We start from the raw sequence: 15834 nt of genomic DNA, 5'->3' as shown, positions 1-15834 counted from the left end.
TTTCTGAGCACCTTGGGGCCACGTTCCCACATGAAGGACAGGAGTTACTCGTTATTAAGGACTGATACCACGTTCTGTACTTGACCAATTAATAAACAGGAGCTGTGTGACGCCTGACCTGCAGCCATCTGTCTGTGCCGCTCAGACGTTTCCTTTGTTCAAGCAGCAAATTTCTCTGTCCTTCCTACTGTGACAGACACCATCCTATCTACAGACGTGGAGAACACAGTGTGGAGGGAATACAAAAATATATGACAAATGAACAAACTGCCTTTCCAGCAAATGCTCAGCAAGTGAAAACCATGGCGTGTCAAATCATTGCTATCTTGCTCTTCTGTGAAAACTTCCAAGTCGGGGGTGCGGCGAGGGCAGGCCTATGGCCTCTAAACGTTTCTTTGGTCAAACAAGATGTGGGCGATTTCCTCTCACTGACTCGGCAACATCCCCACCGTCCCTGACCCCAAGAAAGCCTGTGGCTACAAGGATGACGAGAGAAAACCAAAGTGGCCAGAGCGATAAACACAGCGGTCCCGTAGCAGACATGGAAGCCCTGGCCTCTCGGGAGATGACTTTATGCCCATCGCCAGCACCAGACAAGGCAAAGCAAAGTGAATGACAGCCAGTGCCAGGGTTTTGGAGTAACCGGGCTCAGTGGTAGGGTCTGCACTTGGGGACAGCCTAGACAGGAAAACGAGGTAAGAGTTTGTCCGAGGAAAGCTAAGAGCGATGACTTCCAAGGGGCTGAGGAACGGGGTGATGATAACCAGATGCGTGTGTTCTGTGACTGTTTTCTATTCCCTGCATAACTATGTGACTTCTTTCTAATTCAGCAACCAATATCGCTGAGTGTGGGCCTACCGTGGGTCAGACATATTATTATGTTTACACTTAAGTCATGGAATTTTAAGTCTCCGTTTCGGGCCAAAAATATCAAATAGCACCATTTTTAGACACAGCAAGATCATATACTCTTCTGGCAAAAGAGCCTTGGAAAGCTCATCTGATCTCCTTTGCTTTCCAACTCCAGGCAAAGATGACTAGCTGGAAGCTTTCCATTTGGACTTCAGCAAAGGCATTTCTCCAGGATGTCCCCCCGGTGGCCTTACCTACCTGGAGCTTACCGGAGTTTTGATTATTTGTTCTAAGTGGGCCATGAATGGGACAGCTTGACTAGAAAGGATCTGAAACCCAGGACGAGGCCGGAAGGAAGTTTCAGGGTGTTAGGTACAGCACACTTTCTACAGTCCCACATCCCCGGGTTCAAACCCAAGCTTAGTTCAATTTTTACGTGAACGTTGGCCAATTACACAAGCTGTCAGGTTCTAGCTGGGATTCAAATGCCACCTGAATGTTTAAGCAGGAGGAATTCCGTTCAGGATTTACACAGGTAATGAGAGAGCTCAGAAGCCTAATAGGAGATAGTCAGGGAATCCGGACATTGCTCATAGCAGGAAGCCCCCTGTCCCATAGGCCACCAGCAACAGGGGGAGTGCTCAGGTGTGCGACAGCTCAAAGACGAGAAGCATCTTAGAGAAGCCGGCATCATGGCAGGTGTCTGTGTCAGGAGCTGAAACCAAAGAAGAGGTGTAGCCACTGCAGGAGACCTGGGGCAGAAACGGGGATAGAAATATCCTGGCCTCCCTTCCACCAGACACTCCCAAGTCCCCGTCAGTGCCTGCACACGGCCACGCCTAGCCAGATGCCTGGTGACAGGGAAGCCTCCGAACCATAGCCCGAAGGGGCACCGTCCTCTGACACAGAGCTCTTTCAAAGTGGGCAATCGTAAAAGGTTCTTATTAAAAGAATCAATGTCAGTACTTAAAGTGTAACCAGCGGTACCCTGGGGAAATGGTTACTATATAGTGGACTTTCTGGGGGGAAAGCACTAATTTGTTGCTGGTTTCCATGGTGGGAAGGCCCCTATCATGGCTGATTTCAAACATCCAGTGTGGAGGCACAGAACACAACACTGAGAAGACGGGTTCATACAAGTGTGTGCAAGTGCCCCTAGCACGGTGCTAAATGTAGGCATACCAGCCAAGTACCAAACACACTTGTCCAGTTCTGGAATGGCACCGGTACCGATCGCTGAAACGTGCAGTGCCCACGGGTCTCTTAGCTCTCTGTAATTACACAGCTGGACTTATATCCCCGTTTAGGTCTATAAGTTCCCTGACACTCGGGGTCACATCACTTGAGTTGGTCAGTCTTGCAAAGTCCTCTTGATGTCAGCAGGATGACATCAGCCCTTATTATCGGAACTCTCATTAGGAATTATTTTGCATTTCGTTCTTTATGCAAATGAGATCTTGATGCTATCTGATGCTTTCTCAGACTGTTTTTTCTCTATATCTTATTCCCTTTGTCATCCTGACTGAACAAATTAGGGTCAAGCTGACAGAGCTTGTAGTCACTGATGTATGACACGCTTGGGTCTGTGACTTGCTGACTTCTGTGATTATGTAAAAGTACGACAGCCATCACTAGTGCAGTCGTTCTTCTAAGGAGCTCCCCGGGGAGTGAGGCCCCCCTTTAGTGGGGCTCTGGGGCCAGCCAAATCCACCCTGTAGGGTGCGTTGCTGCTTGCGCCGAGCCTGGAGTCTCTCGCGAGAGGTTGTGCTGTGAACCGAGGCCGGCCGCCACTTGTGCTGGGCATGAGGCCACTTAGCTGGAGCTACATTACAGGCTAAGACTGGCTGCCACTTAAGCCAGGTTTGGGGCCCACTGATGGGAATCACAATGTGAGTTGAGACCAGTTGCCATTTGTGCTGGGCTTGGGACCTCTTGGCAGGAGTGACAAGGCACTGCAAGGCCAGCCACTGCTTTTGTGGAATTTGCAGTCCTTGTGAAAGCATTGAGCACCGGCCGAGGCCAGCTGCTTGTATGAAGGAGCCAGTGAAGAGGCTCAGGCTAGGTGCTCAACTTGGGTGCGGCGGGTCAGGGGATCACCAGGGTAGGGTGAACACTGTTAGCCAGGGTAACGGAGCGCGTACGAGAACACCTCTTCCTCTGACTGGCCAGTTGGGTGGAAGGAGAGCTTAACAAAGGAACAGTGGCACCTATTGGCACTTCCATCCCCAGAGAGAGGTGCCCCAGCCTCTGCCCCTCCAGCCCTCACCCTGAAGTTAGTCAATTTGGTTCCTCCCCGTATGTCCCTGGTGCTTTTTGAGCTGCTGCCACTGCGCTGGAGCTCAGGGCGAGTGAGTCTGTGCGCTGACTCGTTACGAGCAGTGTGGCTTGGCCTCTCGCAGCCTTTCCTGGATGAACTCCCCACTGGTTTTCCCAGCCAAATGGGGACCCCTCTTCTCAGCACTGGTGTCACAGCTGGGGAGCTCAGTGTGTGGCTGGGACCCCTCACTTCTCGGGGGACAGCTGCAGCCAACAGATCCCTCCCAATTCTTAAAAATCACCGTACTGTGAGTATAGGACCTGCGTGTTCTGCGTCTCTACCCCTTGTACCAGTCTTGAAGTGGCTTCTTCTTTATATCCTTAGTTATAGGACTTGTGTTCAGTTAGTGTTTAGGTGGTCCTCAGTGGTGGCTGCTTTCTAATTTAGTTGTAGTTTTGATGTTTGATATGATTTGGGGAGAAGGTGAGCAGAGAGTTTACATACTCTGCCATCTTGACTGGAAGTCTCGTAATAAATCTTAAAAGCAAGATCTAACAGCATCAAATTGCTTCTAAGTAACTTAACTGCATCCTAGAAGAAAAATTAAACATGCTTATAGGAATAAAAATATCCAGCACCTAAAAAGTTAAAACTGACAATGTCTTTCATCCAATTGAATATTGTGGGAAAACAAACATAATGTAGGAAAATGTGACCCATAATGAGAAGAATAATCCATCAAAACTAATGCAGGAGAACCACGGATATTAAAATGAACATACAAACAGTTATAAGTATCCCCCACATCACCAAACTTGTAGAGATGAAAGCTACAACGTATAAGATAAAAAATACGCTGGATAAGGTTAGTAGCAGATAAGAGATAAGACACTGCAGAAGCAAGGTTATCGAACTGTGGGACAACTTTCAGTGGCCAAGTGCAGAAGAGTACCCAAAAGAGAGAAGACTGGGGGACGGTATTGGAAGAAAATTGTGTGAGACTTTTCCAACTTGATGAAAACTATAAACTGGAAACAGAAGAAAAATAAAATCATACATGCATCTCAGTCAGTTTGCTCAAAGGCAGTGAGAAAGAAGAGAGCTTCAATGCAGGCAGAGGGAAAAAAGACAAATTACAAATACAGAAACAAAGATAAGGATGAGAGCTGATTGGTCATCAAAAGTGCTGCAGGAGAAAAGAGAACGAAGCAACATTTTTTCAAGTACTGGACAAGAACATCTGCCAACCTAGAATTTTATACCTAGTGAAATATATTTAAAAACGGAAGACTTTTCCAGATAGATATAACAAAAGCCAAAAGAATTCAACACCAACAGACCCACATTCAGAAGTGTTAAAAGGATTCATTCATTGAGGCAGAAGAGAAATAGATGAAAAGCGTGGACCGGTGCAATGAATGGAGAATGCTGGTAGCTACATGGGGACATGCGGAAGATATTTTTCAATTAAATCTTCTAAAAAGATAACTTTAAACAAAAATAAATGCAATGGAATGTTGGGTATATATCATATTATATCATATTATGATTATGTTTGTGAGAGCCAGACAAGAAATATAAACTACATGATTTCATTTGCATAAATCTCTAGAAAATTCAGACTCATGTATAGTGATACAAGCAGATTCATGAGTGCTCAGTGTGGGGAGAGATACAGGCAGGAGGGGATGCAAACAAGCAGGAGGAAACTCTTGAGAATTGTAAGTTCACTACCTTGATTGGGATGATGGTTTCACAGGGGTGTGCATATGTCAGAACTTAACGAATTCTAGTTTACCAAGCTGACCTCATTGTATGTCTGTTAGACCTCGATAAAGCGGTTTGAAAAGAGAGAGAAAACTGGATGAACCATAAGTGCAGTTGTTCAGCATGGCTGGGTACATGCCACAGAATAGTACAGATGGACAGCAAAGGGAGTTTGTAGTTTTTCCTAAGGGTAAAAGGAAGCATAGGAACATACGAAAGTGTGTGTGTGTGTGTGTGTCTTCTTCTCTTCACAATTCTTGCTTTCCTTTTCAGTTCATCTTTATCTCTAACTAAAGTCACCGAACCATAAAAAACTACCCTTTCCTGAAATACTTATACCCTGAGCACTCAGCACATATGTGCCTGAGTCTTCCTCATTTCGGGTCATCCTGAGACCCTCCATTGTCACCATAACGGGCTGATGGAGTTTGACAGACGCAATGCGTTCCTCCAATAATGAGTTATTTCCATGGCTATTTATGGAAGACGGTCTCTTCATAATCCATTTGCTACAGAGACAGCTGAGCCAGTTTGATTTTCCCCTCCTGGCTGTCTTCACGTCTCAGTGGGAAGAAGGCCTTTGGAGCTAAGGCTCCTTTCGGGTCTTAAATCCTACTAAGCTCTGTCATTTTTGCATAACCTTGGGCTGATGAGAATCTCTTTTGTGTTTTACAGGATAACATCTATTATTTCCCTTGATTTTTGAAACCTAGCCTTCTCACATGTAAAAGGAACTATGCAGGCCTCCTAGAGTTGTCGGGAGTATAATAGGGTTCAACCCATGGAAAGCCCCAGCAGAGAACCTTACACACCGCGGAGGTTAATTCCCTCTGACTTGCTTTCATCTCTTCTCATCCTCCTGTCTCAGGACTATTTCCCCCAGATGATGAGATCAGAATATTACATTTTGCTCTGCAGTTACAAATGTAGGTGGGTGTAAATATCTGTGATCCATTCATAAGTATTTAAAAAAATGAAACTGAGGATGTCATTATGAGACAGAGAAAGATAGATGCAGCACTGCCTTGAGTGTAAGCCTGGATTTTAATCAATACAGCCAGTGTTTTCAAGTCAGGGCCAAATTCTTGTGACACATAATACAAAATTTATGAACTTACTGAAACTGATTTGTAAACGGGTATAAAGGATAATGTAACCATATAGAGCTAGTAGCAGAATAACTAGAGGGCACCACTGATGTCTTGTTCGCTGACCTCAGCCATTTTATCTCCTACCTGTGCTAGGTAGATAGTCACTTTTGCAGGATACATGAGCACCCCGTTTCTAATGCATGAGGTACCAGAGTTATAAGTAAGACATCCCAGGAAACTAGGCACATACCAAAATGCATTCGATACCCTTTTAGCAGGTACTCACTCTGCGCCAGGCTCTGGGACAGACAAACAGGCAGACATCAAAAACACATTCTTTCTCGAGCATCAGCAAACAGAGGAGCTAAGGTACAGGGTATGAGAAGGTATTATATCCCAGTGTACACTCCAGGCCTTAAAATTCCCTCCTTCATTCATTCACCCAGCAAATCCTGAATTCCTGCCGTACACCACTTACAGTGCTAGGCCTGACTTGTATCTATCCAATTGACACGTATACTTTTCTTTTTCCCCTGACTAAGCCAAATTCCTGAGTGACGAAGACTCTCTATTTTCCCAGCAAATACAATACTTATTTATTGTTCAATATTTACAGAAACAATTCTAGATCAATTCTTAGTAGCTGACTTTGTTAGAAGGGAATGAGAGAGAATAAAAAGGAAGCTCTTGAAATGATGAAAGAAAATATTCTCACACGTTTGCCGAGCTGCTGAGTCTCCCCGCTGCTCTCTCCCTGAACAGTGGACAAGTGCCCCATCGCTTGTGCGGTCCTGCAAACAATCTGACCTTCGTATGTCTTCAGCATTTAGGCTTCCATCCAAATCCCCCTGCCAGAAACATTTAGGGTCTACCAGTGAAATCGGGGCAGTGGTTGGGTAGAATCTAGAGCTTTATTAGAAGCGTAAGGCTGTGAATAACAGTAGTCACACATACGTATTTTAAATCCCCAGTGAATGAAGACTCCTGATAATCACCTCCCTTCTCTGGGTTTTTTGATGGCAGAAACGAGACACCATGAAAATCATAGGTGAATAACTCTAGCTTCCCGATCTCCTGGTATTTATGTTCCACTCTCAGGGTTATTTGTTACTATTTAATATTTACTTAATATCAAAATTGTTGTAACTGTTTTTTTTTTTTACTTCAATAGATTTGTTCCACAAAGGCATGTTATATCATTAGGAGAAATAGTAAGAGAATGCTGACAAGAGCCTATACTGGGCTCCGATCCCATCTCCACCACCCGTTTACTGTGTGATGTCAGGTAACTTACTTTACCTCTCTGCCTTCGTTTCCTCAACTGCAAGATGCATAGTATAGTAGCACCCAGCTTACAGGGTTGCCATGGGGATTCGATCCAACCATGGTAAACACAACGGTGCCCTGCATGGGTTAAATAGTCTAGAACTCTTAGCTGTTATCATCATTCGCGCATACATGGGAAACCCAAGCACCTTCTGAAAACCCAAAGTGACCCCCATCGATCAATTCTATGAAAACAAGCCATCGTTATGAAATTCTGGCCACATAGGTGCCGATCTCCAAGGCCGCAAGCTCACTCTCTTCTTGTGAAAAGGTAACAGTACTGTCCCAGGGTGGTTCAAGAGTAGCACCCGGATGAGTCTTTCTCTCTGGTATAGTCAGGAGGGTTACAGGCAGTGGAAAGGAAAGCGATTTTCTGTGCATGATTCAGTGGCATTCAGTGTCTGGCCTTGGCGTCCCCTGAAAACCCAAGTGCTGACAGTCAGACCTGAGCCACGTCGGGGAAGTCATGTTATAAAGTGCTCCGGTGAACACGGGCCAATGGGTCTTTCCCTGTTCACTTGTCTAAGTTCCGCTCCTGAAACTAAGCTGTCACTCTTATGTCTCTATCCCCAGAGATCCTGCCAGTTGCTGGACTCCGCGCTGCACACGGCCTAAGGGAGAGATGGCATCCCAGACACACTTGACCTAGACTCACATAGGAGGTGGCCCTTACTAAAGGTGGGGTACGCGTTGAGGTGGGGAGCGGAGAAGCCATGCACACAGGAAGAATGCACCCAGGAGTCGGGGCAGCTGGGAGGGAGGCCTGCTCTAGAGGGAGTTACAGTGCTGAAACCTACATGCAAACAGAGTCCACTGTGCATCTGAAGATACACTGATGGGTGTCAGGACACTAAAGCTTCCCGCCAGCACGTTTCATCCAGGAGACCATGGAAGGAAGCCCGGGCTGGAACTGGCAAGGCCTCAGGCGGAGTCTGTCATCGGGTCTGGAATCAACAACAGCTGACATTCCAGGGACCCTCAGGGGGCTGGAGACTTGGATGGAACGAAATCCTAGCAACTGGCTCTCGGGAAAAGGCTGTCACCATCCTCTTTCGTCTTCTCGTTCACTCGGTAAACACAAAACCAAACAACAAAAGCCATATTGAGCACCGACAGTGTGGGTAGTGGTTCGTTATCACACTAGACAGAAATATTTATGCCTCTGAGGTCTATGGCTCAGTCACGGATACCTGTACAAGTGACTGTGGCCCAAGATACTAACTAAAAGAAATGCGTAAAACAATCTGATGAACTGTAAAGGAGATTTCTAAACGTTAAGAAATCATTTCCAACTGCTAAGACTCAGATGATGAAAGGCAGGAAAACGGCCGGAGGGGCCGGAGGTGGGGACAGAGGGAGTGCAAGCCAACGTGTGTGTGAAATACAAGCCCTGTTCTAGGAACGGTGAGGAGTCCGATACAGCTACAACCTGGCCCAGAGCTAAAAGGAGTGAGTGCATTGGGTCAGACCCGTTAATGAAGCGTCTAGGGTTCCGGCACTAACATAAAACCCAAGTTTCCCTAAACTCTGCTGAGGTGTATGGGCTACGAGGCACCAAGGAGTCTGCTGGGTTGCCTGTGACAACGTGTCGTGTCCTCTGCCATCGCCACCAGCTCAGACACGGCCGACGGATCTCACGTGCTCACTGCAGCCCTCCAGGGCCTGCTCTTAGGGGTGACGTGTGCTCCTGCTGGAGAAATGGGGTCCAGATAAAGCTCCACGTGCCCAAGTTACTGGGTCGGGGGGACCCAGGAGCTCTTCTCCAAAGCCGGAGGGTGGAAGCTTGGGGAGACAGAGTACACCTTGGAGCATTTCTGAGCTCCCCAGTAATCGCATGGTCAAGTTCACTGCTCGTCAGCTAAGCACCCCAGGGCATGCTGTCTCTTCTCCCCTCTTAGCTCAGACCCTCGAGGTAAGCCCTGGGAGGGAATGCCCCCCGCTGCCGAGCGACAGAGCAGGGCGGCCCCTGTGGCTCCCTCCTCAGTGAGGTAATGAGGATTCATTTCCATTTTATCCCTCCTGTCATGTCTGCTTTCTTCCCCTCTGGATTATTTTATTATTACAGCTGAAATTGATTGCCGTCCCTGAGCAGGTGACTGAATCCCAGCTCTCTGTCCTCCCGTGCCCGTCAGCCCTTTCCACTCAGCCTCGCCTCTCTCTGCTCAACAGCCGTCCCCTGACCACCTCCACCTGCCATCATACGTGAGGAAGAAAGAAAAACCCCTTGGGGACAATTTGGGAGTTGACTCGGCTGTGTTGTCCTAGCAAGCAGGCCAGACTGGGGACAGAAAGCAGAGAGCTGTGATATGTCCCTGCTGCACCAGCCTGTTGAAGGTGCCCGATTCCCACTCCCACCCCGGTGGTTTTAGAAAGGTGGCAGAGGACAGGAAGAAAGGGTAACTATTGTTGTCCCGTCACTGCCTGTGAGTATGTGCCGGGCACATTGGCTTCTGACGGTGCTGTGTTCTGTGAGGCTCAGGGTTCCCCGTGAACCTTGAAGCCCAACTTCTGTAAGTCGCTCTGTTCCCCTTTCATGGGCAGTGGCTCCAAGTACGCGCTGCGAGATGGAGGGGAGAAGCGTCGTATCCCACGGAAAGATGAATGGGCATATTTAACAACATCCTGGTGACCATTTATGTTGGGCACCGGTTCCCATGTCTACTGGAGAAGGGTCTACCCAGGTCCCTACCCTTTTTTTAATTGGATTGTTTGTGTGTGTGTGAGTTCCTTATGTACTTTGCATATTAGCCCCTTATGGGATATTATCACTGGCAAATATCTTCTCCCTTTCGCTAGGCTGTCTTTTCGTTCACTGAGTTTCCTTCACTGTTGGAAAACTTATTAGTTTGATGTAGTCCGATTTCTTTCTTTTTTTCTGTTTCCTTTGCCCAAATATATAGATCAGAAAAAATATGACTAAGAGCAACGTCACAGAGTTTACTTCTAGGAGTTTTATGGTTTGGGGCCTTATATTTAAGCCTTTAATTCCTTTTGAGTTTATTCTTGTATACGGTATAAGAACATGGTCTAGTTTCATTTTTTTACATGTATCGGTCCAGTTTCGCTAACACCAGTTATTGAAGAGACTGTCTTTACCCCATTGCATGGTCTTGCCTCCTTTGTCGTAGATGAGTTGACCATATAGGTGTGGGTTTTATCCTGGGCTCTCTATTCTGTTCCATTGATCTACGTGTCTGTTGTTTTTATGCCAGGACCATGCTGTATTGACTATAGCCTTGTAGTGTAGTTTGATATCGTGGAGTGTGATACCTCTTTCTTCTTCTCTCTCAAGATTGCTTTGGCTATTTGGGATCTTTTGCGGTCCCATATAAATTTTATGATTATTTGTTTTAGCTCTGTGAGAGAAGCCACTGGTATTTTGATAGGGATTGCATTGAGTCTGTAGATTGCTTTGGGCAGTATGGACATTTTAACAATATTAATTAATCCTATCCATGAACATGGCATGTGCTTCCATTTCTTTGTATCTTCTTCAATTTCTGTCTTCAGTGTCTGATAATTTTCTGAGTACAGGTCTTTTCGTCCTTGGTTCAATTTCTGCCTAGTCACTTTCCTCTTTTTGATGCAATTGTAAATGTGATTGCTTGCTTAAACTCTCTTTCTGGTAGATTGTTCTGGGTGTATTAAAAATGCAACCAATTTCTGAATATTATGCATCCAGCTGCTTCGCTGAATTCGTGTCTGAGTAGTACGAATAGTTTTGTGTGTGTGTGTGGATTTTCTGGGGTTTTCTATGTATATCATATCATCTGCAAATAATGCCAGTTTTAATAGATTTATTGGAATCATTTTGTTTAAGGCATATAAATGTCTAATCAGTATGTTGTACAACTGTAATAGAATACTGTATGTCTACTGTAACTGAAAAATAAATGCGTTTTGTTTTTTTAAAGAACATCCTCCTTGGTCCGACAAAAAAGACAAAAGGAAAGTTAAAGAAGGCAACTAGTGTGTCCCCACCACGTACCTCACTCACTTCTAGGTGCTCCGTGGATCTGAGATTCCAACTTGGTCTTCTGGGCACAAGACTCACCACCACCTTTCCACCTGAACAACACAGCCTGGGGGGTACATGGCAGTTGCAGAAGCAGCCTTGAAACAATTAGCTCAATCTGAAGGGGCATTTGCTGGCATTCATTTATTTACAGTAATAAGATGGGGGCTCTGTTTCTTTCTTTCTTTCTTTTTTTTTTTTTTTTTTTTTTTTTTTTTTTTTTTTTTTTTTTTTTTTTTGCAATTCCTGGAACAGGCTGACATTTTATTTTATTTTTACGTATTTTTTTCAGGCTGACATTTTAAAATTGTAACCTACACCCAAAAAAATGCTCCCAGCTTTCCAACCTAGGATAAGATGAATGGGTAAAACGTAATTCTATCTGGCCTGGCAAATATTAGAAATAAATCTGAGTTTGGGTTTGCTTTTAAATCTCTCCATTTAGCCACTTGAGAAAAGAGACAGTATTTGTATTTTTCTTTTTTTACTTTTCAAAGGAAAGCTGGTCTAGGTGGGCACCGCTGGGGTTCAGGACGTTTCAGCAGGTATGGTTTTTCAGCACGGCTCACTCTGTGCGACCATAAGCCTGCTCGTCTTTCTGTATCGCCCGTATGGATTAGATCAGACAGACTTCACACAAACCCCGGGTGTCAGTTTGCATGCTGCGGGATGGGGCGTCTACATTTCACCCTGGCATCGTCTGAGGCCTGAACTGCCTCTAGAGGCCCTCGCACTGCCTGGTTCACTGCCCCTTTCTCTCTTCTCCTTGACTCAACGTTTTCAGATCTTAGGGGATCTCGGTGGCATAGGTGCTAAGAATCGTGTGGGTCCTACATGAGCAACAGGCTCGGAAGCCGGCCCGTGCGCCTCACAGAGTCTCCAGCTCAGGCTGCGTCTCCCTTCCGGCCTCTGTGCTTCAAGCCCCTCACCCGCCATCTTGCCCCTGGCCCCGGCCGTGACAGCTCGTCTGTCCCCTTGATTGTCCTTGACATGAGCAGGTCCTCAATCTGCCCGACTGCCTGGACAGGCTCACCCTCCTATTGCCCCGTTTCCCTCCTCCTCGGCCCTATGATATTAGCCCCCATCCTGCCTTAGGGAGCTTCTGGTTTGCAGGAGGGTGGAGATTGGGCTGCTTTCTGCAATCCTTTACGAATCTGCCAAAAGAAACGCTGGCTGAACGAACGAACACGTGATTGAATGAATGCCCCCTCCTCTGATGATCCTCTCACCTGAGATTTATGTCCAATTCCAGATGTCTCTCCAGGACCTGGGAAGCGTGCCCGTTTGGGGTGAGTTGGACCCTGGGTGACTGCCGAGCCTGCTCTCTCCGTGTTGTCAGTATTTTGAAACTTTGTCTATTTCCTGTATCTCGGAGGCCTGAGTTTCCAAGCTCAGCCTTAGAGAATGAGAAACCACTTTTTTTTTTCTTTTTGGTTGAGGCCCCTCAACCCCAGGAAGGAATGGATTGAATGTTCCTGGGCTCAATACATCTGGCCTTTTTCTACCTGAATCACTGAAACCCTATTCAGATGCATTTTGTGGAACTACTAAAGGCTGCTGCTCTGGTTCCCAGCCAGCAAGAGAGCCACTCAGGGCTCCCCCCCACCCCCTCTGCCCCCGATGGCCCACGGGAGACCGCAAGAGAAGTTGTCATGAAAGGCGGGCGGGCGGGGAGGGCAGGGCATTGAGTAAGAGGCAGCTGTCGGCATCCTACAGGTCTGGGTTGAAATCCTAGTTCTTCTGCCAGTTAGCTAGGTGAGATTTGGGGTACGTTATCACATCTTTGAGAAAACCCCTTTTCTCATCCTAATGTGATGCTAATTCCTTGCCTCTGGCCTTGCTGAGGGAGGATTAGATGGTCTGGCAGATGAGAAGGTTCTGACGTGACACCTGGCATTCAGGCCATGTACCTTCTGGTCCCTCCCAGAACCCTGAGATTTTGTTCCCCAGAGCTGTGGACACCTGCAAACTCTCTCGGGGTCAAACTTCAGATATTGTGCTTTCTTTCCTCCAGTCCCTTAAAACCCATATGTCGACACCTCCAGACGTTTCTAATAAGGTCTTCGAAAGCAGATGAAGGGTGCAAACATTTGTCCAGACCAGAGGCTGCAGCACAGAAACGAAGCATGTCCTGGAAACTCCCAGAAGGCCCTGGCTCGTCTTTTCAACCACAGTAAAGCCAACAGAGGCAGCACCTCTCTAGTATTAACGTGATACAACGCCCACTCCTCACACCGGGGGCTTCGATGGAACGGATCTAGCACGGGCAATAGCCTTGCTTATTTGGAAGGTGAGGTGGGTCTCATGTTTGCAGAGTACTGAGATGCACTGGGAAAACTCATGCGCTATGAAGACACGAGGGCGATGGTGTGATGCATTCTAGCAAGACTTTCCCCCTATAGTATGCAATCACGTACAGGCAGAAATGAAATGCCCTAGGTCCTAAGTATGGCAAAATGCTTTCGGGGTAGTGGAATACACAAAGCACCAGAGTAGACGTTGGAATACTTGTTCTCCTCACATGAACCAGGTCAACTGGGGCATTTTAATCTGTGAGAGGGTTCTATGTTTCACCCTTAAAGTCTGTATAAAAATGCAGCCTTGGCAACTAAAGATTAGAAATGCCTTTGGTAGTCAAGAAGCCCACGCGTGCACCGCTCGCATCCCCAGCAGAAGCTCATGTACTGTCTAAATGAACCTCGACTCCTTCTCCATGGCAAACAACACTCACGCTGTATCTTTGGCCCTGTCGTTTCCTTTCCAGGTGTAGCAGCTGTATTTCGACACGACGCCACACTTTATAATTTAAAAATCTGGTCAAAGTACAGAGACACATTCTGATGAGAAACCCGTTGTCTTTCCCTCATTCCCAGCCCTTGGCCAGGTACGTGCCTTCTTATGGTCACAGGCCACCCGGTCTAACCTGGGCCTAGGTAGAAAGTGTGTGTGTGTGTGTGTGTGTGTGTGTGTGTGTGTGTGTGTGTGTGTGTGTGTGAGATTGTGTGAGAGAGATAGCCTCTGCTAAACCATATCCATTTCTCATTGTGTTAACATTAGTTTTCTGCTTTTTTTTTTTCAGGGCATAATCTCACTTTCCAGGTTATNTCACAGGCCACCCGGTCTAACCTGGGCCTAGGTAGAGTGTGTGTGTGTGTGTGTGTGTGTGTGTGTGTGTGTGTGTGTGTGTGTGTGTGTGTGTGTGTGTGTGAGATAGATAGCCTCTGCTAAACCATATCCATTTCTCATTGTGTTAACATTAGTTTTCTGCTTTTTTTTTTTCAGGGCATAATCTCACTTTCCAGGTTATTCATGTGCTCAGCAAGAGATTGGTACATAATCCGATTCTGGCCAAGTAGAGACTTCTGGTTCCCTGACTTTGTTCATGGACGAGTTCGTTAGCCAGTCCAAGGCACAGAGATGCAACAGGACTTCAGTCAGAAAGGCTGGAATCCTTGTGAGGATACGGGACGAGCCTGCCATTCATGGATGCCATCTTGCTGCTACTAGATGAAGCCAGACTGAGAATGGACTAGCACAGAAGGCGAGGAAGAAAAGAAAGAAAAGAGAGGGAGAGGAAGAAAAGGGCTGGAGAATATGAGACTGAATCCCCACAGTGTAATCTGAGACACTGGGTCCTGCCATACTTGATTTTTCATACGTTATTCTTTTTGTCTAAGTTGAGCAGACTTTCTGTCACTTTCAAATAAAGATACTGAATGACATACAGGTGGACCCAGATTTCATGTAGCCTGACGTTTATATAATTTGGGACGCCCACTTTAAGAAAAGAGGACAACACTATGAAAAGAAAATAAGATGAAAAGTAATTTTTGTTGAGAACTGGAAAAGAAATCATGACAAATTGTTAAATTAAATGTATTGGGGTGACAGTGGTTAGTAAAATTACATGTTTCGAGTGTGCATTTCTATAACACATCATCTATAGATCACACTGTGTGCTCACCACCCAGAGTCAGTTCTTTCTCCTTCCCTCACCATGTATTTGATCCCTTTACCCTCTCCTACCCCTCCCTCCATACCCTCTGGTAACCACTCAACTGTCTGTGCTTATGAGTTTTAGTTTATTTGTCTTGTTCCTTCATTGCTTTCAGTTTTATATCCCACATATGAGTGAAGTCAAATTGTTCTCCACTTTTTCTGTCTGACTTATTTCGACAAATATGAATTTTAAAGGGCTAATACCAGAAACTATATATATATATATATATATATATATATATATATATATATAAATTATATAATGCTTTTTTAAAAAACTATTTGGCTGTAGACTTTTATTTGCCTTTTACCGAGATAATTCTTTCTGGTATCATTTTTCTAAAGATAGAATTCACGTTTCCTCTGATGGTTGATTGAAATTTTTGTTTTAAAATTTCAGTAGTTCAGCTGGACTCATGGGGGGGGCGGGGAATCACTTCACAGATTGTGTAGATGTCTGACCACTGCCTTGTACATCAGAAGCTGATGTAGAATAATACTATCAACTATAATTATATATATATATA

General features: G+C 45.8%; 2 long non-coding RNA genes across 3 annotated transcripts in view; one reads left to right on the top strand and one right to left on the bottom strand.

Moving 5' to 3' along the window:
* The window catches only part of LOC109394773 (uncharacterized), a 280777-nt gene extending 265594 nt beyond the window's left edge, over window positions 1–15183 (top strand). The window contains exons 1-7 of one of the 2 annotated variants that reach the window (XR_002126507.1): window positions 6937–7015; window positions 7139–7252; window positions 7867–8364; window positions 12561–12597; window positions 13323–13598; window positions 14073–14192; window positions 14591–15183. This is a non-coding gene — a long non-coding RNA (uncharacterized LOC109394773). Of the gene's footprint in view, window positions 1–6936; window positions 7016–7138; window positions 7253–7866; window positions 8365–12560; window positions 12598–13322; window positions 13599–14072; window positions 14193–14590 lie in introns of those variants that run through there. The other variant, XR_002126508.1, reaches the window with a different exon arrangement.
* Window positions 1–15834, bottom strand: part of LOC109394774 (uncharacterized) — a 75598-nt gene that overhangs the window by 35153 nt on the left and 24611 nt on the right. The window lies entirely within an intron of this gene.

Source organism: Hipposideros armiger, unplaced genomic scaffold, assembly GCF_001890085.2.
Source record: "Hipposideros armiger isolate ML-2016 unplaced genomic scaffold, ASM189008v1 scaffold_436, whole genome shotgun sequence".
Classification (NCBI taxonomy): Eukaryota; Metazoa; Chordata; class Mammalia; order Chiroptera; family Hipposideridae; genus Hipposideros; species Hipposideros armiger.
This window is presented reverse-complemented; position numbering and strand designations above follow the sequence as displayed.